This window comes from Camellia sinensis, chromosome 15 (genome assembly GCF_055761805.1).
Source record: "Camellia sinensis isolate YWXY chromosome 15, ASM5576180v1, whole genome shotgun sequence".
Classification (NCBI taxonomy): Eukaryota; Viridiplantae; Streptophyta; class Magnoliopsida; order Ericales; family Theaceae; genus Camellia; species Camellia sinensis.
The window spans coordinates 67544342-67570797 of record NC_138975.1 but is presented as its reverse complement, the minus strand read 5'-3'; the positions used below and the strand labels follow the sequence as shown (position 1 = coordinate 67570797).

The 26456-nt window shown below is 34.3% G+C and overlaps 1 pseudogene; it reads right to left on the bottom strand.

Moving 5' to 3' along the window:
- LOC114323246 (protein SEMI-ROLLED LEAF 2-like) lies at positions 1–25891 on the bottom strand (annotated as a pseudogene).
- Between the last annotated feature and the right edge of the window lie 565 nt (positions 25892–26456).

Sequence of the window (26456 nt, the reverse complement as noted above, 5' to 3'; positions counted from 1 at the left end):
CTAAGTTGACTTGATTCTATTCAGCATCCTGCTGTTGTTGTTTGTTCTTTGTCCTTCAGTACCTAGTTTTTCTTTGTTATCAAGACTAAAATTTCCCTTTGCGAAAGACCTTTCATTTCCCATCTTCCCAAACAGGGCAACTAAAGAAGAAAAGACAGAAACAGTTCTTGAGAGAGTTCTTGCAAGATCTGCAGCACTCTTTGACTCAGGACTAGCTGAACTTGCTTGAGGGCAAACTGAAGGTGGCACAAGAACAACAGAAAGCGGTGAGCTCCGATTCGAGTTTCATGATCTAGATGAACCATAGCTGGGAGTAACTAATGAAATAAAGCCTCAGGAAATGCCTGAGGGGAAAAAGATAAACTCGGATGCAAGGTTGGATAAAGGATTGAAATAACAAGAGAAAGCAATATAATCATTAAAAAAAAATTAACTTCCTTGCCTAGTTTTTATATGAAAAATTTGGTATGGAGGCTACGATTTGAGCAGTACGAAAAATGGCAGCAATAGTAGTTCTGGCTATAACTGTAATATTTGAGATGTTCTCCATCATCATAGCCATGGTGTCAAGAATTGGGCTTGCTTCTCCAACCTGTTTGTCAATGGCAATTCAATATCAAATCCCTCAAAATACAGTTACAAAATTCTTTTAAAAGTTTAGGACATTTAGAACAAGTGAAATATTTAAAAATTCAAATACAAATTAGAAACCAAAATGTAACATCCCAAGTATTTCCAGCTTGAGATCCAAAGAACTACAAGTCCATAACATTGCAGGTGTATTAAGGAATATTAAGAGATAAATGATACCTTCAGTGATAACTCCACAAGGCACTCATCAACTACTTCTCAAAATTTTCTGTTCCAATTGATTATCTCAGCTCCTAAATTTCCATCATCAAGTGAGTAATGAATGCTTTTCCGTAGGTGCCTCATAACATCTATTGTTTGTTTGAACTAATTTTTCTTTTTTTTTTTTTGGTGTGTGGGTAAAAGGATAAATCATTTATTTTCTTAGAGTAGACACCCCATTTTTAACCGACCTTAAGACTCAGACGTCATCGATTGAGCGCTTGGTGATGACACATGTTGTGCTCGTTCTGAGGTCACGGAGTCTCGGCTGAGAGCCTTGCCTCCGGACTTCGGGACTCTTCTGTGCTTTGCCTCGGTTTGCGAATCAGGTTCTGTTTTCTCTTCCCGAAGGGAGGGAGAGGTCTCGTAGACCATCTCTCAGTGGCCGTAGGCTACGTTTCGTGGTCGTAGGTCATTTTTCCCGTTTGGAGATCAATTTCTGGTTTTCGGAGTCGTCGGCCGTGTGCCTCGGTTCGGGACCGCTTAACTACCTCCGTTTGCTCCGGTTTTTGGCACACACCTTGTTTCCTCTCCTTAGAGGGACACTGTGGCCCGGGACACCACCTTTGTGGTCGCACGCCACTTTCGATGCTTAATAGTCAGTTTTCGGGGTCCCCGGCTGCGCGTTTTGGCCCCCGAACCTTCGTTTCGCATCGGTGTGGGTTCATTTTTGGCATGGACCCTAGTTTCATTGTTAGGAAGGTGGTAGTAGGGTGGGAGACCACCTTTTCTTCTTGGAGACCACCTTTCCTGGTCGGCCGGTTTTTCTTGACAGGTAAGTGGTCTCCCTCACTTTTGAGCCACAATTTCTAGTCTCCCATTCCACCACTGAGTTGCATTCACCTGGGAGACCACCAATCCTGGTAGGCCGACCACCTTTTGAGATTGACCCTTTTGAACCTGTTCGGCCGACTAGGGGGAGTGGTCGGCCGACCACATGAACTGGTCGGCCAGCTCTCTCCTTTTTTGTCTCACTGAGTACAATCCAGCTGTGCCAGCTGGGAGGCATTTGCTCCATCCTCCGAGGTTTGACCCTCTTGTTTTGGCTTCTTAAAGAAACTTGGTCCTTTACACTTATCTTCTAAGAGAAGCTTGACCTTTTGTTTAGCTTCTTGAGGAAGCTTGACCCCTTCGGTCTAGCTTCCTCAAGAAGCTTGACCCTTTTGGTTTAGCTTCCTTTAGAAGCTTAGCCTCTCTGCTCCAAGCTTCTTAGAGAAGCTATGGACCTCCTCTTCTATAAGAGGGAGCCTCTCCCTCTTGAGCCAAGGTTGAGATTTTTGTATCTAAAGCTTATACACCTCTCTCCCTATATCTCTACACTTGAGCTCCAAAACTCCATAGTTCTTGCACCATTGCCCTACACCTCCAAGCACAACACCTCCACCATCACTCTAAGCACCTTGGAGCTGTTTTTCAGAGGTTGAAAGCTTGCTACATTGGTCCAGAAGCTGCTGGCCTTCTTCTCTACAAGGATAAGTCTCTATTTCCCTCTTTGTAGCTTTATTTTGCTTCATAGTTTAGCTCTATTTTCAAGCATATTTAGGCTTTGTCATAAACTGAAAAAAGTCTTTTTTTGAGCTTCTAAACATGTTTGTTTAAGGCCATTTTTCTATTGGGGGTCATCTACCCCCTTGCATGCTTCATTTCCTCTTGTTTTGAGCTATGCATTAGAGCATTTGTGTTGGCCTTGGTTTGGCCTTTTAGCCACTGAAATCCAGCAGATTTTCAGTAGCTAACATGTGTTTTTGAGCCTTAAAATCAGAGAGGGGTGACCCTCTCACCCCATGTTTTGTTTACTAGCTTTGTTGGCCTTACAAAGGAGCCCCTATTTGCATGTTTCAAAGCCATGTTTCATGCCACTTTTTGTGAGTTTTGTGACCTGCATAGGCTTTGTCTAGAGCCCTTTTTGCCATGTTGAATGTCTATTATGTATGTGTAGAGTAATCCTCTTCAAGGCCTTCCAAAGGGGCCTTTACTTGCATGCTTCCTAGACTCATTTCAAGCCATTTTTAGTGAGTTTTAGGGCCCTCATAACCTCTGTCTAGAGGTAGTTTTTCCATTTTGTGTGTCCATCATATATGTGTAGAACAACCCTCTCATTGGCCTTTCAAAGGAACACTTCATTCTAACATGTGTTGACTGAGTTTCAGTGGGTTTTTGGTCATATTTTGGCATGCCATGTTTCTTTTTTTGGCTGGTTTGGTGGCCCCTCATGTGCTTCATATGCATGTAGTGTAAACCATGCTTACTAGCCTATGTTGCATGTTGTTTTGGCCCTTCATGTTAGCACTTTTTGGCCATGCCTTAAACTGATTTTGTGCATATTTTGGACTGCCTCAGCTTTTTTTTTGGGTCTCATGGTCGAATGATGCTTATTTTGCATGCTTGTAGTTCAATATCCATGCTTAGCTTTGAGTTTCGAGGTCTATTACATGCATGTGCTGAGGTGTTTTCATGTTTTGAGGCCATTTCACATCACATTTCAGAGCTCACATGCATGCCATATTGTCATGTTTTCCACTCTTTAAATGCGTTTGAGAGTTGTGCATAAATGTCTCGTTTTCGGACCATTGAATGAGCTTCATTTCCATGCACTTTGAGCCATCATTTTAGGCCATTTTCCCACTGTCTTGGACCTGCCTAGGGTCTGTTTGGGGGTGGTTTTTCCATTTGTGCATTGCTTTGTGTACCTCCAGTGTAACGCACTTCACTAGTTTCGGTATCCGGGCCATCTAGCATGCATTGTGTGAGTTGTTTGCATGTTTCGGGACCATCTTATATGCTATTTCGGAGCTAGAATTTGTGTCATTATATGCCATATGTCATCCCTTTCCATGCTTTGTTAGAGTTACATGTTGTACCTTAGGGTCGATCCTTTGCATCCGTGCATGTTTGCATGTATTTCGGTTGTCTCATTTTCATCTTATGGCCACTGATGTGAGTGTGGCTGAGGTCCACTCATATTGGTGTATGTCCATTTAGTTCATGTGTGCATGATAGTCTTCGTAAGTGCATTGTGTATGCCATTTTAGCCCATAGCTAGGTTGTATGTTAGTCGCATTGTGTATGCCATCTCATTGCTTTGTGTTTGGAGTAGGGTTTAGTTCGAACACGGGAAACGAGGGACATTTCGTACTCTAAGTAACGAAACGTGCCTCGATTCTCGGTCGCCGACACTCTTGACTGTCCATGATAGAGTTATTGGCTTTACTTGCTTATATGTGCATTCATTTCACATCGAGTCATGCAATTCGACTTCTTGGCCATCATGCATCGAGATGTGTGATTAGTGGCACGAGGATCGAGGACTACACTCCCTAGAGCTTGTGCAATGATAGGGAGAGTGGTCGTGCACACATTTGTTGAAAATACATTGCCTTTTCTCTCTCTTGCCTTTGTTGCAGAAAAAACCAGAAACCAGAGGTGGAAACTGGTCGGCCGACCAGATTTTCTGGCAGGCCGACCACCCTCTTTGGTCTCCACCACAAAGGGTGGTCGGCAGGTGGTCTCCCATGCTAATAACTGGTCGGTGGCCTTCCCAAGGTGGAGTTTCAGCCTTCTGGAGCTTTGTGCAAGTTTCTGAGATCAATTGCAAACAAGGGTGAGGCGAGGCATCGCGATGAAATTTACCGACAAGGCGACTCGTGCATGCATGCATCTTTCATCAGTCAAAACAAAGCTGAGGCAGTCCATTACTTGTAGTATTGCATGCTAGTTTATTCGTTTTCCTAGTTAATTTGTTAATTAATTAGGGTTTTTGTAATATTTAATTAGCTAGAGTAGTTAATTATTCATTCGGACTGTATTATTTATTCAGACCCTTCGAGAGAGGGCCAATTGTTGTAATAAGTGTGCGTGTGTGTGGTGTATGTCTTCCAACCCCACGTCTTTCTCCCTTTTATTTACTATCTTGTGATGGTTAGTTTAGGGCATGTTTCAATTAACATACTTATGATAGTATGTTTGCATTCATTCATCTGTCTTGCATGTACCGGGCTCGGCGCATCATACTAACTTCATTGTATTTCAATTCCAAGTTGAATACTTGTTAGTTGTAGCATTTCACATGCCATCTTTAGAATAGCTGAGCCTATTGTAGTTGCATTCCTGCATGTGTTGCATTAGGCATTTCAGCATAGTTAGGATCATGCATGGATTTCTAACATAGCTTCTGTTTTGGCTTGGAGTACTCGGTAAGTGTTTATGCTTTAGCATCCTTGCATGCGTGTGAGTGACTGCCATGATAGCATGCTTACCATGAGGCTATGTGCTTATGTGATATACCTGCCTGAATGCCTGTGGGTAAAGGTTGGATTATCTGAATTGGAATAATGCATTGATTGTGAGTTTTAAGCCCACTTGAGAGTGGCAAACCATCACGTTTTCTAAGCCCACCCGGGGGTGGCAAATCCACGTCTTAGCCTACTTGTGGGTAGCACCATCAAACCATTTTCAAAATAAACAAATATGAGATGTGTTGTTCCAATTCAGGCGATCCAGTCTATACTTGTATGCTGTGCGCATCACGTAGTAAATCTAGGCTAATAACTGGAATAAGAATGCATAATATTTTCAAAACTCGATATCATGGTTAGTAGAGGCCGATCTTTGATCGGGCGAGCGGGGGTGCTCACGAAGTGACCTTCCCCAATCGTACCCAAGTTCCCGAGCCGAGGCAACTTTGGTGATGACGGACACGTGGCCTTCGGCATGAGTCAGGGTTTCCTAAATTCTCCCAAAATAAAATATTTAGGTGGCGACTCTGTATCTGGGAAAGCAGTCCATGTTTGGCACTTCTTTCTAAAAATTTGTTTTCCAAAACGATTTTCCAGATTTGGACTCTTTGATGATTCATCGGTCTTGCATTGCACTTTGCGAGATTAGATATAGTACTGTGACTTTTGAGTCCGAACTGTAGTGAGCCTAAATGAACAAAACGGGATTTCCCTCCCGGGACGTTCGGGGACGTCTACACTTAGTACATAGCACACCTCAACCATTTGGTAATGCAAGCTTTAAAATCTTATTGTGAACTAAGAATTGCAAGGTCTAGAAAGAAGGGTTCTTCTTTTGAAATCGGATTCATGACAACACAGCTCCCCCACCGGTCCTTTCAAATACAAGGTCTGACATGAATTTCCCAAAATATGCTTAAGAAATTAAAGGAAAAGAAAAAAAGAAAATTAAGTTTATGTTTTTACGTTTGTTTAATTTTCCTTCCCAAGACTGAAATTCAGCTCAAGGGTATGCTTAATCCAAATTGGAATCTCTCAAAATAAGCTTAATCCACTCACATTTCTCCCTCTCCCTCTGTTTTGTTTTGTTGCTAAGAAATGCCGAAAAGAAATTCGGTTTCATGTTTTATGTTTGTTTAAAGTTGCCCCAAATTTGAATTTTGTGCTTCATGTGGATCCGATCATATATCTTGATTTTGCCTCCATTATTTTGTTGCCTTTTTGTTTGGGGCTATGTTTTTGGTTTTGGATGGAGATTCTCTTCCTTTGCTAATCCCAACCAATTGCATGGTGCTATTGGATAGCCACCACAGAATCCATCTCAAATCACTTCAATAATTTATTTTCTATTATTTGAACGGATGACTTCCACAACAAATTTAATTAATCGGATACTTATAATTGCGAAATGCTAAAAATTCATACTTATTATAAATTTACACATAAAAATGTGATAAGAGAGTTAAGTCGATGTGTAATAAATTAAAAATTGATCCTAATCATACCACAGGTCAAATTGTGAATCTTTTTTTTAAGTCTCAAACATATTTCCTTATAATTACATAAAAACATCTCGAATAATGTTACGTATCATGAAATATTTCATGAAGATTTTTCATCATTTGATTAGTGTGTGGTATTTTATTGTGTGTGTAATTAGAGGGTGGAGAATCTTCATGAAATTTTTCATTATATATCTTTCTTGATATCTAATATTGCTTTTATTATATTATGGATATTATCTAGTATGAGTAACTACATTGTTTTATGGATACTTCTACTCAAGAATATGACCTATTAAATGATGTAATTAGTATCATATAATTATATTAAATGGTACCAAATGTGATCACTCTAAATTGTAAAAAAAGAATACTTTTTTTTTCCCTTGAAAAATACAATAAATATCAAGGATTGAAGACAAATGAGATTTTAGGGGTAACACTAGGGAAACATATTTTGGTAATGTATTGAAGAATTAAAATGTAAATAATTGCACTTCTTATTCCCTGCTTTCCTTTCCTTTTCTTTTATGAATTTTGTTAATGAATTGCTTAGAACATTTGATTAGAAATTTAAAATGTTTATACATGATGCATAAAAATGCGTGTAATATGTAATATACAATTAGTTTAAACATTATTAATCAATATTTTAAGGTACTCGTTAATCAAATTTTTATTTTATTAACAGCAATGTTACATTCACACAATTTGTTTCTCCAATAATTCCTTAATAAGGTGATAAGACATAACGCATCTAAGTAGAGTTTTGAAGAAATATTTAAATGTACGTCAACTTTTCAAATTTTACTTGTCACGTCATTCGAGAATTTAAAAGAAGAAATTGTGTGTATGAATTATTTTTCTATTTTATTACAATAATAAAGTACGCGAAAAGAAATCAAAGGATAGAAATTTTTCCCATTTGGTAAACTTTATTAGCCCACCACCGACTTAGCTTTGTGATTTGAATTGTTCACCCTTTAAGTTGATAACTATGGGCCATTCCAAAAAACAAAGAAAGAAAACAGAAAAGTGAAAAAAATATAGCTTCTTCTTCTTCATTTTTTTTCCCTCTACAATTTCTTCTCAAATCTTTAATCCAAAGACATTCTGAAGGGTCAAGAAATTAACATGCTTATGAGGTTTACAGTTTAATTTAAGTAATGATATATAATAGAATTTGTGTACTTGTTTTTTATACAAAATAATGTGATTTTTTATGGTTCTTTTATTTCAAATGAAAGTATCAATTATTTTAATTCATAATTTTAAAATTATTTCATATAAATCACAACATGTGAAATGGATAGCTTCATTTACAAGGCTCTGTATTCATGATGCCCAAAAATGGGATTTACCTTGACTGATCTGGGGTGGCCATTTTAATCCACGGAGCAAACCATATTTATCGTAGTTCTCTAATAATGGATAGCCAAAGCTAGTGGAAATCCTTAATAGAGTAAGACTTAATTTGGAATTAAGATTTGGAAAGATATTTTTAGGGTAAAATTTAAATGAAATATAAAAGGCTGATCACAAAATGATTCATATAAAATGCAATGGAGGGCTAGGATAAAATCTAGTTATGGAAGGGCTACATTCAGAATAAATCTCAGCCATTCATTATTTTTCTTCTATTCTATTATGTATTCTTAGCATTATTGGAACATATTAGTTCAAAACAAACTTCTGATTCAAGGATCTCAACTTAGTAATCCATTGCAAAAAGTGTCTGTTTACCAGAAAAAATACGGCTTATATCTAATAAATGAATATTACAATTGGCAATTTGCTCTTCAAATCACATCAATATGAACTTTGAAAAGGTAGGGAAGGCTACTATGTGAATTCAAATTATCATGATCTAAACATAATTATGAATTTACATAATTGTATTTTCCCCACTATTTTTGACTTTGGCTTTGTTAATAAATAAATGAAATTCATAATTTAAAATCAACCACACTTGGTTTGGGGTTTGATTTATTAGCATTTTTATTTTTTAATAAGGTTCGAAAAAGTTAAATGTGTTTTTTAGTAGTATATATGGAGTCACACTTAAAGAGTGGGTCAACAATATATATATATATATATATTGATTTGTTGAAATAGTGAGACCTATCATTTTGAATGGGGTCATTTATACTTTTTGGGTAAAAGGTTTACATTTTTAGACCAATCACATTTTGTATATTAGGGTTTAGTGTTTATTTTCATATAGATCTATGACTTAAGGTTTATTTGAGAACTGATATTTTTAGTAACATTTTGATTTTTTTTATGAAAGATGTGTAAAAAAAAGTAGAAAATAATTTGACAAGTTATAGTGATTTTTTTAGCTAAAAACCTTACTTCACAAACATGGCATTAGTTTTTTGGTGACTAAAAACGTTTTTTTTTTTTTTTTTTTTTTTTTTTTTTTTTTTTTCACTTTTTGACATTTTTATCTAAAAACAAGTAACTTGAGAAACGATCCTTTATATATGATTATTTTTTTTGGCAAAACTAGATTAATCTCATCCGTGTTAAAGAACTTAAGATGTAGACAAATTTGTTTTCAAGGAAAAAGGAAAATGGAAATTAACAAAATTTTAGCATTGAAATAAACGCCACTGATTATTGATTAAGATGGTATTAATACATCTATATTTCTATTCCCAAAATAAGTTAAAAATTTTGAAAAACGGAATGATTGGCTAGTACACGAATAATAAATTCATAAGGATCAAAAGGTTAAAATTTTAGTTTAGACAAGTAAAAGAGAGATTTGAGAAAAAAATAATACATTGAGAACAATATGAAACATGTATGCAACATATATATATATAAAAGATATTGGATATATAATATAACGATATTCATTCAATTTGAAAGTCAGGTATATATGCGCATAACTATGTACAATATAGTATTTTCATCATGAGAAATCCTATAATCAGTAATATATACCATATATATATGACTGTACTAAGCAACTTAGTATATAACATAACCCTACCCTAGCTAGACCGTACACGTATCAGACTACGGAAGAGGAACTGAATGAGCCATAGAATCATGAATAAGATCATCAGTGACATCTTGGAAATACAACCACTTGTGATCCGGCTGGCCGGGCATAGTGCAGAAGGGGCACTCCAGTCCAATCTTCTTGTATTGTTGTCTCACCTCAGTCAATGGTAGTAAACCGAATTCATGGTAATCATATAGTATGGCATGATGACGACGATGGCGTGGCTCCCAGAAAATTTGGTGACCCATGATGGTTGCCGTGAGCAAGAGTGAGGAAACTGAGAACTTGAGTGATACTTTCAATTGAAGCATTGAAAAAAAAAATTGCACGAGAGCACTTATCAAGCCAAATAAATCGAGAAATCTAACCGAAATGTGTTTTTTCTTCATCCAAACGATTTCCCTAATGGCAAAGACAACAATCACTAGAACAGTACCAATACCAAGAAAAAAAAAAAAGTTTTCTTCCCTCCCCAAATTGTTCGAAGGATGCACTTAAAATTTCAAAAATTACATTTGCGGCGGCACAATACTTATCAAACTTGGTTTTTCTTATCTTTTGGTAAATCTTAAGAAAAATCTCTTTCATCTCTCCCTCCATGGTTGATTAATATCGGTATGAAATGGGTTTTTCAAGGTCACCGGGAAATGGTGAATCTCACCTAAAATTTAGAGGAGAAGGTGACTTTCGTTGAAAATGATGAATTTTGTTGGAGATAGAAAGGAAAGGCTAGAGATTTATCAATGGTTGAACCAAATCAAAGAGAAGAGATAGTAGAGAGAGGTGGTTGAGTGAAAGGCAAAGCAAGCATGAAAAGAGAGAGAAAATGGTAGAGCATCCCTTTGTATATTTACAAATTCCACTCTCTCATTCACACATATGATAATATTGACCCAAAAAAATCAAGAAGAGTCTATTTTAATTTTAATTAAAAAAAACATTTGAGGGTTCTTCACCAATCTAAAAAATAAATAAATAAAAATGATTTCCATTATTTTGTTGTCTGTGCTTGAACAAAGAAAAGAAAAAAATGTATACTTGGAGCTCATCCTTAGAATGTTGAATGCCTTACTCCCAATGCAACAAACTCTCGAAGTATCACGTGTCTATACTCCTTCACTTATCATCATTCACCAAAATCATAAGTCTCACCTTCTCCACCAATTATAACATACTATTTGTTTATGGTGCGTGGGAAGAGGGATAATGAAAGAAATTTTTGGCTTATAATTATCTTTACAGGAAATTTTCGGCTTATATTTATAGGAAATTTTCAACAAAGGGGTTGAAGGAAATCTTTATAATTATTTATACCCATAAATCTTTATTTATACCCATAAATCTTTATAATTATTTTTTAATTATCTATAAATAAATCTTTGCATTTTTTGATTTTTTTTTTGATTTTTTGATTTTGAGTCAATTTTTATGGCTTATAATTTATACAAAGATTTCTGTCACTCTTGAATCTTTAAATTAAATCTTTATGGCTTATAAAGATTTGTGGCTGCCATAAATCTTTATTTATACTCGTAAATCTTTATAATTATTTTTTAATTATCTATAAATAAATGAACTAATTATAAGTATTCATATAATTATCTATAAATAAATCTTTATAAAGATTTATGGCTTAGAAAGATTTTGAGATTTATAAGCCATAAATCACTAATTTATTTATAATTCTGATCTTTTTACAATTATACAAAGATTTATGGCTTATAAAGATTTCTTTCACCGATTTATGGCTTATAAAGATTTTGTAAATTTTTTGATTCTATTTTTTTTTAAATTTTGAGTCAATTTTTTTATTTTTTAAGTCCGTCATGACTAGACCATTCTAAAATTAACAAAATTTGAGTCAATTTTGAAAGGAAAAAAATTTATCCAAAAACAAAAATAAGCCAAATTATATATATATATATATATATATAATTACGAAAATTGGCTTACCTTTCTATTTTTTTTTTTTAGGTTTAAAAAATTTGACAAATTTTTTAAAAAAAAATCACCAAACACAAAAATAAGTTTAACTAAAAAGCCAAAAAATGATACTCCCAAAAGAAGCCAAAGTTTTACATCTAATGATGACTTATCCAAATTCTTCACAATCACATATACCAAGGATTCCCTGGACTAGTCCTCTGTGATTTTTATTTCTGAGAGATTTTTGAAGCAGATCTATCATCTTCCTTAGATCCAGAAAACAGTTTTGGGAAGGGGTGAACCAGTATCAACTGCCTGTAACTTGCAATCTTCCACAAAATGTAGGAACGGATCCACCTGAGAAAATATAAACATAGTAAAGCATATATGTGTGAGAATAATATTAGTATAGTATATCACAATACGAGGTAGTATTCATGATGTAAATGAGAATGTGGATGCAAAAAAAAAAAAAAAAAAAACCCCAGAAAAAATTGGCATTCAGCAGTATTGATTGCTTTAGGAAATAATTGACAAGGATATGGAAATAAAACCCTGATCTACAATGAACCACGTACCGTTTTATCTATAAGAGCAGCCTTGACACATGGAAGAAGGGGAAGTATATTGCAGGCTTTGGATGAAAGGATAATCATCGAAGTTGCCAAAGTAAAGAGGGATCTGCGTTATGACAGTAGCAATGGCCCTGTGGAAACAACATGACATGTCTTGAGTTGGCACAGTTGATGTCTCATTATGTCAATCTTACTCATTCATTACATCGCCATTATGGCATTTCATTAAACAACAAAAATGGAAATAAAGAACAAAGCATATATGAAAATATAAAAAGTAAAAATTAAAAAAAAAAAGAAGAAGAAGAAGAAGAAGCACCATATATAGGCAAATTAAATGCAATTCCATCCAACCTACAAAAATATAAGCATAATAGTTGGTTTGGATGCTAACCTCCTTTAATGAGAGAAATTCTTTTTAAGGAAAAAGCTAGCTGAAAACATCGGACTAGAGCCTCTTGACTGGAGTTTTGCAAACATGATGAGTTGTAATAAGAAAAGGCCTACAAACGTATACCCACAAAAAAAAAAAGGCACAAAAAAAGATATTGAGGAAGACAAAGGATAATTATGCTTATTATGTATGGCGAATTAACAGAATTAACAAAATCTACCATAGACTACCAGATTACCACATGTCATGGAAAATCTGATTTAACATGCCTAATGATCCAATGAATGAATTTCCAAAATCACAGATCTCATGGGAAACTATATCTGATAAAGGAAGTTCCACAATAGCCTAGAAAGCTGCCATGGCACTTGGTTTTTGGTAACCTGGGGGGCAGAAAGATGGTAGTGGAACAACTCCCACTTGGCAAATAGTGGTTGGTCAGGATGGTTTGTAATAATTTTTCATCAAATAATTATAAAATAATTGTTAAAAAACTACAAAAGAGGAGGAAGAAGAACCTGTTGTAAGGTTTCTCTTATAACAAAGGCAAATTATTGCAAAGTTGAATAATATGAAACTTAAAGATGTAATGAATCACTGATGAATGAAAGCACAATGTGAATGTAAATCATAGCAATATCAAGACATGTGTTGCTAAGTGAATAAGGGGAAGACTAAAGAGAGCAAAAGACAAGGGAAAGAGTAAAGGAGGAAAAAAATGGGAAAAGAGGGAAAAGCAGGGGAACAAAGACAACATGTAAATACGCATACATGCTATTAACAAAATTGATCGAAGCCAAATCTACAAGATAACATTAATTAGTTTTGAAGACTAGATGAGTTGTATGGTGCAAGTTTTATGCTGTAGTTGAAGGAACCATGTCTCTACAAGGGCCGAGGGGAGCCAAACAAATTCAAAAAAGTAAGCCTCCTTGTTTAGGATTTTAATAGAAATTGTGATGCAGATGTGTTATGAACATAGATGAAACTTCCACAACCCAAATAATATTCTAGAAAAAAAAAAGAAAAAAAGAACATCAGAATAAACCGTAAAACCAAATACAAATCAACAATTACCTTGCCACGAGAGAACAGTAACACTAGGCTGTATCTATGAGCAATTGCTTCATAGTTACCAAGCATATTTTCAGGAGAGATGGATTGTGCCCAAACTGAAGAAAGCAGGAGGCTAATCTGGCGGCTGCTCAGCCTAAGAGAAGTTACTTCCTGGTATTGAAAGAATAAAACAATGGTCATATGAGTCAACAATCCAAAATATATGTGACTTGATACCTATAAGGAGTCTCAATTAAGGGCTAAAGTCAGATCTTAAACTGGTACCATGTTAAGTTATCAATTATGCCAAAAGCTTAGGTTGTTAAGAAATGGGCCTAACAATGTATATTAAGCTATTTAAAAAATAAGAGTTTCTAAATAGAAATGAAAATGCCAAAACCTACCAAATCCTTATTTAAATTGCTGACATAATTTTCATCTACTGTTGGAAGTACTGATACACTTTTGATGCTATAGACCCAACTATAAATTGACTTGATTCTGTTCAACATCCTGTTGTTGCTGTTTGTTCATTGTCATTCAGTAACTAGTTTTTCTTTGTTATCAAGACTAGAATTTACGGAAGATCTTTCATTTCCCATCTTCCCAAATAGGGCAGATGAAGAAGAAAAGATAGAAATAGTTCTTGAGAGAGTTCTTGCAAGATCTGCAGGATTCTTTGACTTAGGACTAGCTAAACTTGGTTGAGGGCAAACTGAAGATGGCATAAGAACAACAGAAAATGGTGAGCTCCGATTCGAGTTTCATGATCTGGATGGACCATAGCTGGGAGTAACTGATGAAATAAAGCCTCAGGAAATGGTTGAGGAGAAAAAGATAAACTCGGATACAAGGTTGGATAATGGATTGAAATAACAAGAGACAGCAATATAATTATTACAAAAGTTTAACTTCCTTGCCTTGTTTTTATATGACAAATTGGGAATAGAGGTTGCGATTTGAGCAGTACGAAAAATGGTAGCAATAGTAGTTCTGGCTATAACTGTAATATTTGAGATGTTCTCCAACATCACAGCCATGGTGTCAAGAATTGGGCTTGCTTCTCCAACTTGTTTGTTAATGGCTATTCAATATCAAATCTCTCAAAATATAGTTACAAAATTCTTTTAAAAGTTTAGGACACTTAGAACAAGTGAAATATTTAAAAATTCAAATACAAATTAGAAACCAAAATGTAGCATCAAAAGTATTTCCAGCTTGAGATCCAAAGAACTACAAGTCCATAACATTGCAGGTGTATTAAGGAATATTAAGAGATAAATGATACCTTGAGTGATAACTCCACAAGGCACTCATCAACTGCTTGTCGAAATTTTCTATTCCTATTGATTATCTCTGCTTCTAAATTTGCATCATCGAGTAAGTAATGAATGCTTTTCCGGAGGTGCCTCATAACATCTGTTGTTTGTTTGAACTATTTTTGTGTGTGTGTATGTGGGTAAAGGGATAAATCATTTACTTTCTTAGTACATAACACACCTTAACTGTTTGGTAATGCAAGCTTTAAAATCTTATTGTGAACTGAGAATTGTATGGTCTAGAAAAAAGGGTTCTTCTTCTGAAATAAGATTCATGGCAACACAGTTCCCCCATCGGTCCTTTCGAATAGAAGGTCTGACATGAATTTCCCAAAATATGCTTAAGAAATTAAAGGAAAAGAATAAAATAAAATTAATTTTATGTTTTCATGTTTGTTTAATTTTCCTTCCCAAGATTGTTTTCATGTTTGTTTAATTTTCCTTCCCAAGATTGAAATTCAGCTCAAGTGTATGCTTTATCCAAATTGGAATCTCTTGAAATATGCTTAATCCACTCACATTTCTCCCTCTCCCTATGTTTTGTTTTGTTGCTAAGAAATGCTCGAAAATAAATTTGGTTTCATGTTTTATGTATCTTTTAAGCTGCCCCAAATTTGAATTTTATGCTTCATGTGGATCTGATCATATATCGTGATTTTGCCTTCGTTATTTTGTTGCCTTTTTGTTTGGGGCTATGTTTTTGGTTTTGGATGGAGATTCTCTTCCTTTGCTAATCCCAACCAATTGCATGGTGCTATTGGATAGCCACCACAGAATCCATCTCGAATCACTTCAATCATTTATTTTCTACTATTTGAACGGATGACTTCCACAACAAATTTAATTAATTGGATACTTATAATTGCGAAATGCTAAAAATTCATACTTATTATAAATTTACACATAATAATGTGATAAGAGAGTTAAGTCGATGTGTAATAAATTAAAAATTGATCCTAATCATACCACAGGTCAAATTGTGAATCTTTTTTTAAGTCTCAAACATATTCCCTTATAATTACATAAAAACATCTCGAATAACGTTACGTATCTTGAAATATTTTATGAAGATTTTTCATCATTTGATTAGTGTGTGGTATTTTATTGTGTGTGTAATTAGAGGGTGGAGAATCTTGATGAAATTTTTCATTATATATCTTTCATGATATCTAATATTACTTTTATGATATCACAGATATTATCTAGTGTGAGTAACTACATTGTTTTATGGATACTTCTACTCAAGAATACAACCTATTAAATGATGTAATTAGTATCATATAATTATATTAAACGGTACCAAATGTGATCACTCTAAATTGTAAAAAAGAATACTTTTTTTTTTTCCTTGAAAAAGCCAATAAATATCAAGGAATGAAGACAAATGAGATTTTAGGAGTAACACTAGGGAAACATATTTTGGTAATGTATTGAAGAATTAAAATGTAAATAATTGCACTTCTCATCCCTTGCTTTCCTTTCCTTTTCTTTTATGAATTTTGTTAATGAATTTCTTAGAACATTTGATTAGAAATTTAAAGTGTTTATACATAATGCATAAAAATGCGTGTAATACGTAATATACAATTAATTTAAACATTATTAATCAATATTTAACTTGTTAATCAAATTTTTATTTTATTAACAGCAGTGCCACATTCACACAATTTGTTTCCCTAATAATTCCATAATAAGGTGATAAGACATAACGCATCTAAGTAGAGTTTTGAAGAAATATTTAAATGTACGTCAACTTTTCAAATTTTACTTGTCACGTCATTTGAGAATTTAAAAGAAGAAATTGTGTGTATGAATTATTTTTCAATTTTATTACAATAATAAAGTATGCGAAAAGAAATCAAAGGATAGAAATTCTCCCAATTTGGTAAACTTTATTAGCCCACCACTGACTTAGCTCTGTGATTTGAATTCTTCACCCTTTAAGTTGATAACTACGTGCCATTTTTTGAGGGTTCACCAAAAAACAAAGAAAGAAAACACAAAAGTGAAAAAAATTATAGCTTCTTCTTCTTCATTTTTTTTCCCTCTACAATTTCCTCTCAAATCTTTAATCCCAAGACATTTTGATGGATCAAGAAATTAACATGTTTATGAGGTTTACAGTTTAATTTAAGTAATGATATATAATAGAATTTGTGTACTTGTTTTTTATACAAAATAATGTGATTTTTTATGGTTCTTTTATTTCATATCATTCACAACGTGTGAAATGGATAGCTTCATTTACAAGGCTCTGTGTTCATGATGCGTCAAAATAGGATTTACCTTGATGGATCTGTGATGGCTATTTTAATCCACGGAGCAAACAATATTAATCTTGTTTTTCTAATAATGGATAGCTAAAGCTAGTGGAAATCCTTAATAGAGTGAGACTTAATTTGGAAAGATATTTGTAAGGTAAAATTTAAATGAATTATAAAAGGCTGATCACAGAATGATAAAACTAAAATGCAATGGAGGACTAGGATAAAATCTAGTTATGGAAGGGCTACATTCATAATAAATATCAGCCATTCATTATTTTTTCTTCTATTCTATTATGTATTCTTAGCATTATTGGTACGTATTAGTTCAAAACAAACTTCTGATTTAAGGATCTCAACTTAGTAATCCTTTGCAAAAGTGTTTGTTTGCCAAAAAAAACTCGGCCTATATCTAATATATCTAATAAATGAATATTACAATTGGCAATTTGCTCTAAATCACATCAATATGAACTTTGAAAAGGTGGGGAAGGCTACTCTCTGAATTCAAATTATCATGATCGAAACAGAATTATGGGTTTACATAATTGTATTTTCCCCGATATTTTTGACTTAGGCTATGTTAATAAATAAATGAAACTCATAATTGAAAATCAACCACACTTGGTTTGGGGTTTCATTTTTTTGTATTTTTTTTAATAAGGTGTGAAAAGGTTAAATTTGTTTTTTAGTAGTATATATGGAGTCACACTTAAAGAGTGGGCCAACAATATATATATATATATATATATTTTGATTTGTTGCAATAGTGAGAGCTATCATTTTGAATGGGGTCATTTATACTTTTTGGGTAAGAGGTTTACATATTTAGACTAATCACATTTTGTATATTAGGGTATAGTGTTCATTTTCATATAGATCTGTGACTTAAGGTTCATTTGAGAATTGATATTTTTAGTAACATTTTGATTTTGATTTTTTTTTTATATAATGAAAAGATGTGTAAAAAAAGTAGAAAAATAATTTGACAAGTAATAGTATTTTTTGGCTAAAAACCTTACTTCGCAAACAAGGAAGTTTTTTGGTGACTAAAAAGTTTTTCGGTTTTTTTTTTCACTTTTTGACATTTTTATCTAAAAACAAGTAACTGGAGAAACAATCCTTTATATATGATCATTTTTTTTTTGGCAAAACTAGATTAACCTCATACGTGTCAAAGAACTAAAGATAGTAGAAAATTTGTTTTCAAGTAAAAAGGAAGATGAAAAATTTACAAAATTTTAGCATTGAAATAAATGCCACTGATTATTGATTAAGATGGTATTAATACATCTATATTTCTATTCCCAAAATAAGTTAAAAATTTTGAAAAACGGAATGATTGGCTAGTACACGAATAATAAATTCATAAGGATCAAAAGGTTAAAATTTTAGTTTAGACAAGTAAAAGAGAGATTTGAGAAAAAAATAATACATTGAGAACAATATGAAACATGTATGCAACAAATATATATAAAAGATGTTGGATATATAATATAACGATATACATTCAATTTGAAAGTCAGGTATATATGCGCGTAACTATGTACAATATAGTATTTACATCATGAGAAATCCTATAATCAGTAATATATACCATATATATATGACTGTACAAAGCAACTTAGCATATAACATAACCCTACCCTAGCTAGACTGTATACGTATCAGACTACGGAAGAGGAACCAAATGAGCCATAGAATCATGAATAAGATCATCAGCGACATCTTGGAAATACAACCACTTGTGATCTGGCTGGCGGGGCATAGTGCAGAAGGGGCACTCGAGTATAATCTCTTTGTATTGTTGTCTAACCTCAGTCAATAGTAGTAAACCAAATTCATGGTAATCATATATGTAACGCCCTGAAAATATCCAATATAAATTAACTATGTCAACCAAAATCCACTAAATAATAATAACAATTTTCCCATCTTTACATCATTAATCTACAAAGTTTATACAAAAGTTCCACATGCGAATTATACATTCAATGGTATGAAAAACACATGAATCTATAGCATGTGAAGCATCTAGTCTTAAGTAATTAAAATGCCCTTAAGGGCTTACATCTTCCAAGGAATAAGCCCGATTACACAAAATGGTCTCTCGGACCCATACATGTTTAGCCCTTGGCTTACAAAAATTCACAATCACAACAAAGAGCCTTGTGCTCTTAAAACATATTTCCACACCCTAATTTGGCGGGTTCACCACGTCCTTTCCTGCACCAAAACCCATAGGGGTGAGCGTAAAGCCCAGTAGAGAATTCTCACAAAGTATATACAGTTATGCAACCTTCCAATGTTAAATGCAAATGCCATGCAATGCCATTTTAAAGAAAATTTTCATTACATGCTCTTCTAGAAAATCATCATATTTCAATAACAGTTTGTAAATCTCAACAATTCCGACACTTCCAATTTTAATCAATAGGGGCAGTAAATACGACTCAGGTAATCGGTAGGTTGGTGTCTACAAGTAGGCTCAACAAGCACTATCAAAAACCCCACTTTACCCGTTGCTAACCGGAAGGGAAGTGGAACCTCCGCGCGTGTTTTCGGTCTTTCACCCCGGACACTCAGGCCAACTTAGTCAATTTCATCTACACTTTCTATCCGGACTTACCAATGTATTTACCCCAAAACATTTCCATAATTTCATTTTGCATTATTTCTTTCTCAAAGTAAATGATTTCACATCTCAACTCAAAACTTGCAATAGTATAATGCTTGTAATGTCTATACACATGCCAAAGCTAAATAATAATCTTGTAATGTTCGATTGAATGAATATGCAATGCCATAATTGTCCACTTCCAACATAATATCAACAACATACTATCCTGATCAAATTTCCTTTTTCTCCTTGCAATGCTATTCTACAAATAGCCCAAAGTTTGTTACCAATTATCATTAACATAACAACATGTCCCCAATTCATGCATTTCCATCATTTTCACCATTTTAAGGTTATGGCAAAAATTAGACAACAATCTCCAATTTCAATAGTTCCCATGTGTAGAGAACCCAGCATCAATATATATATACACATTGCAATAAAACAAGGAAACTCTCCACTTTCTTTACTTATCATGACATGAAACTATGAATTTATGTATATATACATATATAGCACCCCATAAACCATCATCTTCCTTTATTCAAGAAAAATCCCCAAAATTTCTAGGTTTTCTTCTTTTTTTTTTTACAAAACACACACACACATTGAACCTTTGAAAGAGATACCAATGAAGTCACTATTCCCTTGACCAAGATGGTTTCAACCCTCAAGACATTATCTTTTAAATTTTTTTTGAGATTTTAAAACCCCCTTTTTGAAAGAAACTTATATCCATGAACAAAAATCAAACCCTCACATTATACCCAAAACAAATCCAAAACCCTCATCAATCCTTGCAAAACCTATATATATAACTCAAGAAATCCCTACCTCGAGTTTGATGAAGAGGTTAATGAAACCCTAGAGCCAAAGATGAGGGATTTTCGAGTTCCACCACACAATGTGAAATTCTAGCTTTGATCTTCAAGACTTGTGAGAGATGATGGATCTAGACCCAATGGATTGCAAGAAATCAAAGATTTTTAGTGTTTCGTGAGGGTTTTTAGAGAGATGTAGAAACTATGAGATACATTCAGCCCTAAAAGATTAAGAAAATAGGGTTTTCGAACTGCCCAGCGTCCTGCACGTGCGGCACGTGCCCCGCACGTGCGGAGCCTCCTTTCCGCACATGCGGCCTTCATCCCCGCACGCACCTTGCCCTGCACCTGCATATATTGCAATGTGCTGCCCCAAAGCTCCCCTGAATTTTGCACGTGCGGCCCCTCTACGCACGTGCGACACGTGTCCCACACGTGCGGAGCCTCCTTTCTGCACGTGCGGCCTTCATCCCTACATGTGCGGCCATCCCCACATGCACCTTGCTCCGCACTTGCATATATTGCAGTGTGTTACCCAAAACCTCCCCTGAATTCTGTACGTGCGGCCTCAGCTCTCGCACGTGCAGCCCCTCTCTACACGTGCGGCCCACGTGCCCCGCACCAAAATTTCCTTAGCTCAATTCTATGCACTCCGGGTCTGACTTCACACTCTCCGGCACAAGTGAAAGTCAGTATCGAATAACAAGAACAAGTATTCAATTGAGAAAAACCCTCCGGATACCACAAACCTCGAACACTTAACAAGGCTCCAAGTCAATCCCGACACTCTATTAAGGCAAACCCAAGGTTAAACAAGGATGAGCGAAAATAATGACACACCTAGTCATCATAATATAGCATGGCATAACGGCGACAATGGTGTGGCTCCCAGAAAATCTTGTGACCCATGATGGCTGCCGTAAGCAAGAGTGAGAAAACTGAGAACTTGAGTGATACTTTCGGTTGAAGCATTGAAAGGAAAAATTGCACGAGAGCACTTATCAAGCCAAATAAATCGAGAAATCTAACCGAAATGTGTTTTTTCTTCATCCAAACGATTTCTCTAATGGCAAAGACCACAGTCACTAGAGCAGTACCAATACCAAGAAGAAAAAAAAAAGTTTTATTCCCTCCTCAAATTGTTCGAAGGATGCACTTAAAATTTCAAAAATTACATTTGCGGCAGCACAATACTTATCAAACTTGGTTTTTCTTATCTTTAAATCTTAAGAAAAATCTCTTTCATCTCTCTCTTCATGGTTGATTAATATCGGTATGAAATCGGTTTTTCAAGGTTACCGGGAAATGTGAATCTCACCTAAAATTTAGAGGAGAAGGTGACTTTCGTTGAAAATGATGAATTTTGTTGGAGATAGAAAGGAAAGGCTAGAGATTTATCAATGATTGAACCAAATCAAAGAGAAGAGATGGTAGAGAGGTGGTTGAGTGAAAGGCAAAGCAAGCATGAAAAGATAGAGAAAATGGTAGAGCATCCCTTTGTACATTTCCAAATTCCATTATCTCATTCACACATATGATAATATTGACCCAAAAAAATTAAGAAGAGTCTATTTTAATTTTAATTTAAAAAAACATTTGAGGGTTCTTCACCAATCTAAAAAATAAAAATAAAAAAATTAAATAAAAATGATTTCCATTATTTTGTTGTCTGTGCTTGAACAAAGAAAAGATAAAGAGGTATACCTAGAGCTCACCCTTAGAATGCTGAATGCCTCAGTCCCAATGCAGCAAACTCTCGAAGTATCACGTGTCTATACTTCTTCACTTATCATCATTCACCAAAATCATAAGTCTCACCTTCTTCACCAATTTAACTTACTATTTGTTTGTAGTGCAGGGGTAGAGGGATAATGAAAGAAATTTTTGGCTTATATTTATAGGAAATTTTTAACAAAGGGGTTGAAGGAAATCTTTATAATTATTTATACCCATAAATCTTTATAATTATTTTTTAATTATCTACAAATAAATCTTTTTATTTTTTGATTTTTTTTTTAATTTTGAGTTAATTTTTAAGGCTTATAATTATAAAAAGATTTCTGTCACTCATAAATCTTTAAATTAAATCTTTATGGCTTATAAAGATTTGTGGCTGCCATAAACCTTTATTTATAGCCATAAATCTTTATAATTATTTTTTAATTATTTATAAGTAAATGAACTAATTATGAGCATTCGTATAATTATCTATAAATAAATCTTTATAAAGATTTATGGCTTATACAGATTTTTAGATTTATAAGCCATAAATCACTGATTTATTTATAATTCTGATCTTTTTATATTGATACAAAGATTTATGGCTTACAAAGATTTCTGTCGCTGATTTATGTTTTATAAAGATTTTGTAAATTATTTGATTTTTTTTTAATTTTGAGTCAAATTTTTTATTTTTTAAGTCCATCGTGACTAGATCATTCTAAAATTTACAAAATTTGAATCAATTTTGAAAAAAAAAAACTATAACTAAAAACAAAAATAAGCCAATATATATATATATATATATAATTACGAAAATTGGCTTACCTGTGTCTTTTTTGTGTTTTTTTTTAATTAAAAAAATTTCACATAATTTTTTTTAAAAAATCACTAAACACAAAAATAAGTCAAACTAAAATGCCAAAAAAGAATACTTCCAAAAGAAGCCAAAGTTTTACATCTAATGATGACTTATCCAAATTCTTCACAATCATAGATGCTAAGGATTCCCTAGACTAGTCAACTCAAATGAGACTACAACTCAATGGTTATACAATCACATCATCAACGTATCAACACTTCAAATTGCCATTTTACCGATATTTCGTCCGCAGGATCGGCACCCATGTATAAAATTTCAATTTGCCATTTTACGGATATTTCGTCAGCAAGATCGGCACCCATGTATAAAATTTTAGGACTTTCACCCAGGACACTTCGGCCAACTTAATTATAATGGAGTCCATCCCCTTTCTCCTTCCAAACATCATACATATGCAATGTATTTAAACACATAATCACACATGGAGTACATCCCCTTTCTCCTCCCAAATAACCATACATATACAATGTATTCACACATAATCATATTCAATGACAACCAACGAGTGATTAGTTTCAATTCACCTAATCCACATACAGTTTCTACAACAATCAAAGTTATCCTCCACCGATAGCCCAATACAAATATACAATCTCATGACAGATAATTTAATCAAAATTTCCAAGTGTGTGAGGCATTATATTTTCAATTCCATCATCTATTTCAATACTCACTCAATTCCATGTTTGCAACACTAATTTCAACTGTTTATACAAAATAGATATGATAATCATTTTAGGGCAAATATCCCCCTTTTCAAAATACCAATCCAAACACCAAAATCACTCATTTTGAGACAACATGACTTCATTTTCAAACCCCATGCCCATTTATTTCGTTTCCACCAAAAACCCCTATTTTACATTTACCCAAACCCTAGGTTTTGCTCAAAATATCCCCAAACCCCACCGTTGTTACACAACCACAAAATAACTAAGTTAAAAATCATAACAAAGTGTAGAAAATCCCTACCTCAAGAAGAGAAGACCAAGTAAAGCAAGGTCGAAACTCCAAAGACACCAAAATCCAAGTTCGTTCGGATCAAAATGAAGATCTTGAGAAGCTCAATCTTTCAATCAAAGGAAGTAGGGTGAAGAGATCTCTAGATCTAGATGAAAAAGTAAAGAGAAGGTGGGTTTTAGACAGAGGGGCACTCAAATTTAGGGTTTAGGATGAAAAAATATGAAAAAGTGATGTAAAAAGTCATTTTTGCGATCTGATATACACGCAGTCCGTTCAAGTGGAAGAGTTGACGCTCGAGCGTCAGACACAAAAAATTTGTTTTGTTTGAGCAGAAAAGAGCTCGAGCGCAAAATTGGACGCTTGAGCGTCCACCTGCTCGAGTGTGGAAAACACTCCTCCAGTACTTTGCCGACGTGCAAAGTACTAAGTGTTTGCAAACCTCGATTGAGCGCAAGAAGGCCCAGTCGGGTGAAAGACCAAAATTCTGGGTGACACAAGGTTTGAAAACTAAGTAACCAACCTGTTCCAAACACACTCAAAATGACCAAATAACCAAATTTAAGGAGAAATAATGAGCAAAAGAAAATGAACAACATTTAGAAACCATAAACCCAATCCGGAGTACAAGTGAGGGGTCAAAACCGGAATCGCTATATGATAAGTTGTAATAAGAAAAGACCTACAAATGTATACCAAGAAAAAAAAAACAAAGAAAGAAAAAAGAAAAAAAAAAGCCCCAAAAAAAGATATTGAGACAGACAAATGATAATTATGCTTATTACATATGGTGAATTGATCCAATTTAACAGAATTAACAAAATCTACCATAGACTTCCAAATTACCACATGTCATGGAAAATCTAATTTAACATGCCTAATGATCCAATGAATGAATTTCCAAAATCACAGATCTCATGGGGAACTATATATGATAAAGGAAGTTGCACAATAGCCTAGAAAGCTGCCATGGCACTTGTTTTTTGGCAACCGGGGGGGCAGAAAGATGGTAGTGGAACAACTCTCACCTGGCAGACAGTGGTTGTTCAGGATGGTTTGTAATAATTTTTCGTCAAATAAATATAAATAATTGTTAAAACACTACAAAAGTGGAGGAAGAAGAAGAAGCCGTTGTACGGTTTCTCTTATAACAAAGGCAAATTATTGCAAAGTTGAATAATATGAAACTTAAAGATGTAATGAATCACTGATGAATGAAAGCACAATGTGAATGTAAATCATAGCAATATCAAGACATGTGTTGCTAAGTGAGTAAGGGGAAGACTAAAGACAGCAAAAGACGAGGGAAAGAGTAAAGGAGGAAAAAAATGGGAAAAGAGGGAAAAGCAGGGGAACCAAGACAACACGTAAATACGCATACATGCTGTTAACAAAGCTGATCAAAGCCAAATCTACAAGATAACATTAATTAGTTCTGATGTATGGCACAAGTTTTATGCTCTAGTTGAAGGAACCAAGTCTCTACAAGGGCCGAGGGGAGGCCAAACAAATTCAAAAAACTAAACCTCCTTGTTTAGGATTTTAATAGAAATTATGATGCAGATGTGTTATGAACATAGATGAAACTTCCACAATCCAAATAATATTCTAGAAAAAGAAAAAGAAAAAGAAAAAAAAGAACATCAGAATAAACCATAAAACCAAATACAAATCAACAATTACTTTGCAACGAGAGAACAACAACACTAGGTTGTATGTATGAGCAATTGCTTCATAGTTGCCAGGCATATTTGTAGGAGAGATGGATTGTGCACAAACCGAAGAAAGCAGGAGGCTAATCTGGAGGCTACTCAGCCTAAGAGAAGTTACTTCCTGGTATTGAAAGAATAAACCAATGGTCATATGAGTCAACAGCCCAAAACATATGTGACTTTAAACACTCATCAATCCCAAATTACAATACATCTTTCATTCACACTTTATATGACAAATACACGTAAAAGAAAATTGACTTCTCAAATCTTCAAACAGGCGTTTCCGACTGCGTTCTTGAAAATGGTAAAAATAGCATGGGATGAACAAATATGTCTAGTAAGGATCTACACTGATTCTGAATAACATATGATTAACAATTTTAACACACTTTCCCTCCAACATTAGAGAAGATTCCAAGTTAAAACTAGTAAGCATTTTCAAATAAATCTGGATACTTGGAGCGAATCTCCGCTTCCCGTTCCCAGGTTGCCTCCTCAACCCCATGGTGCCTCCACAATACCTTCACTAATGATGTAGTTTTACCTCATAACACTAGCTCTCGGGTATCTAATATTTGAACTGGTCGCTCTTCATAAGA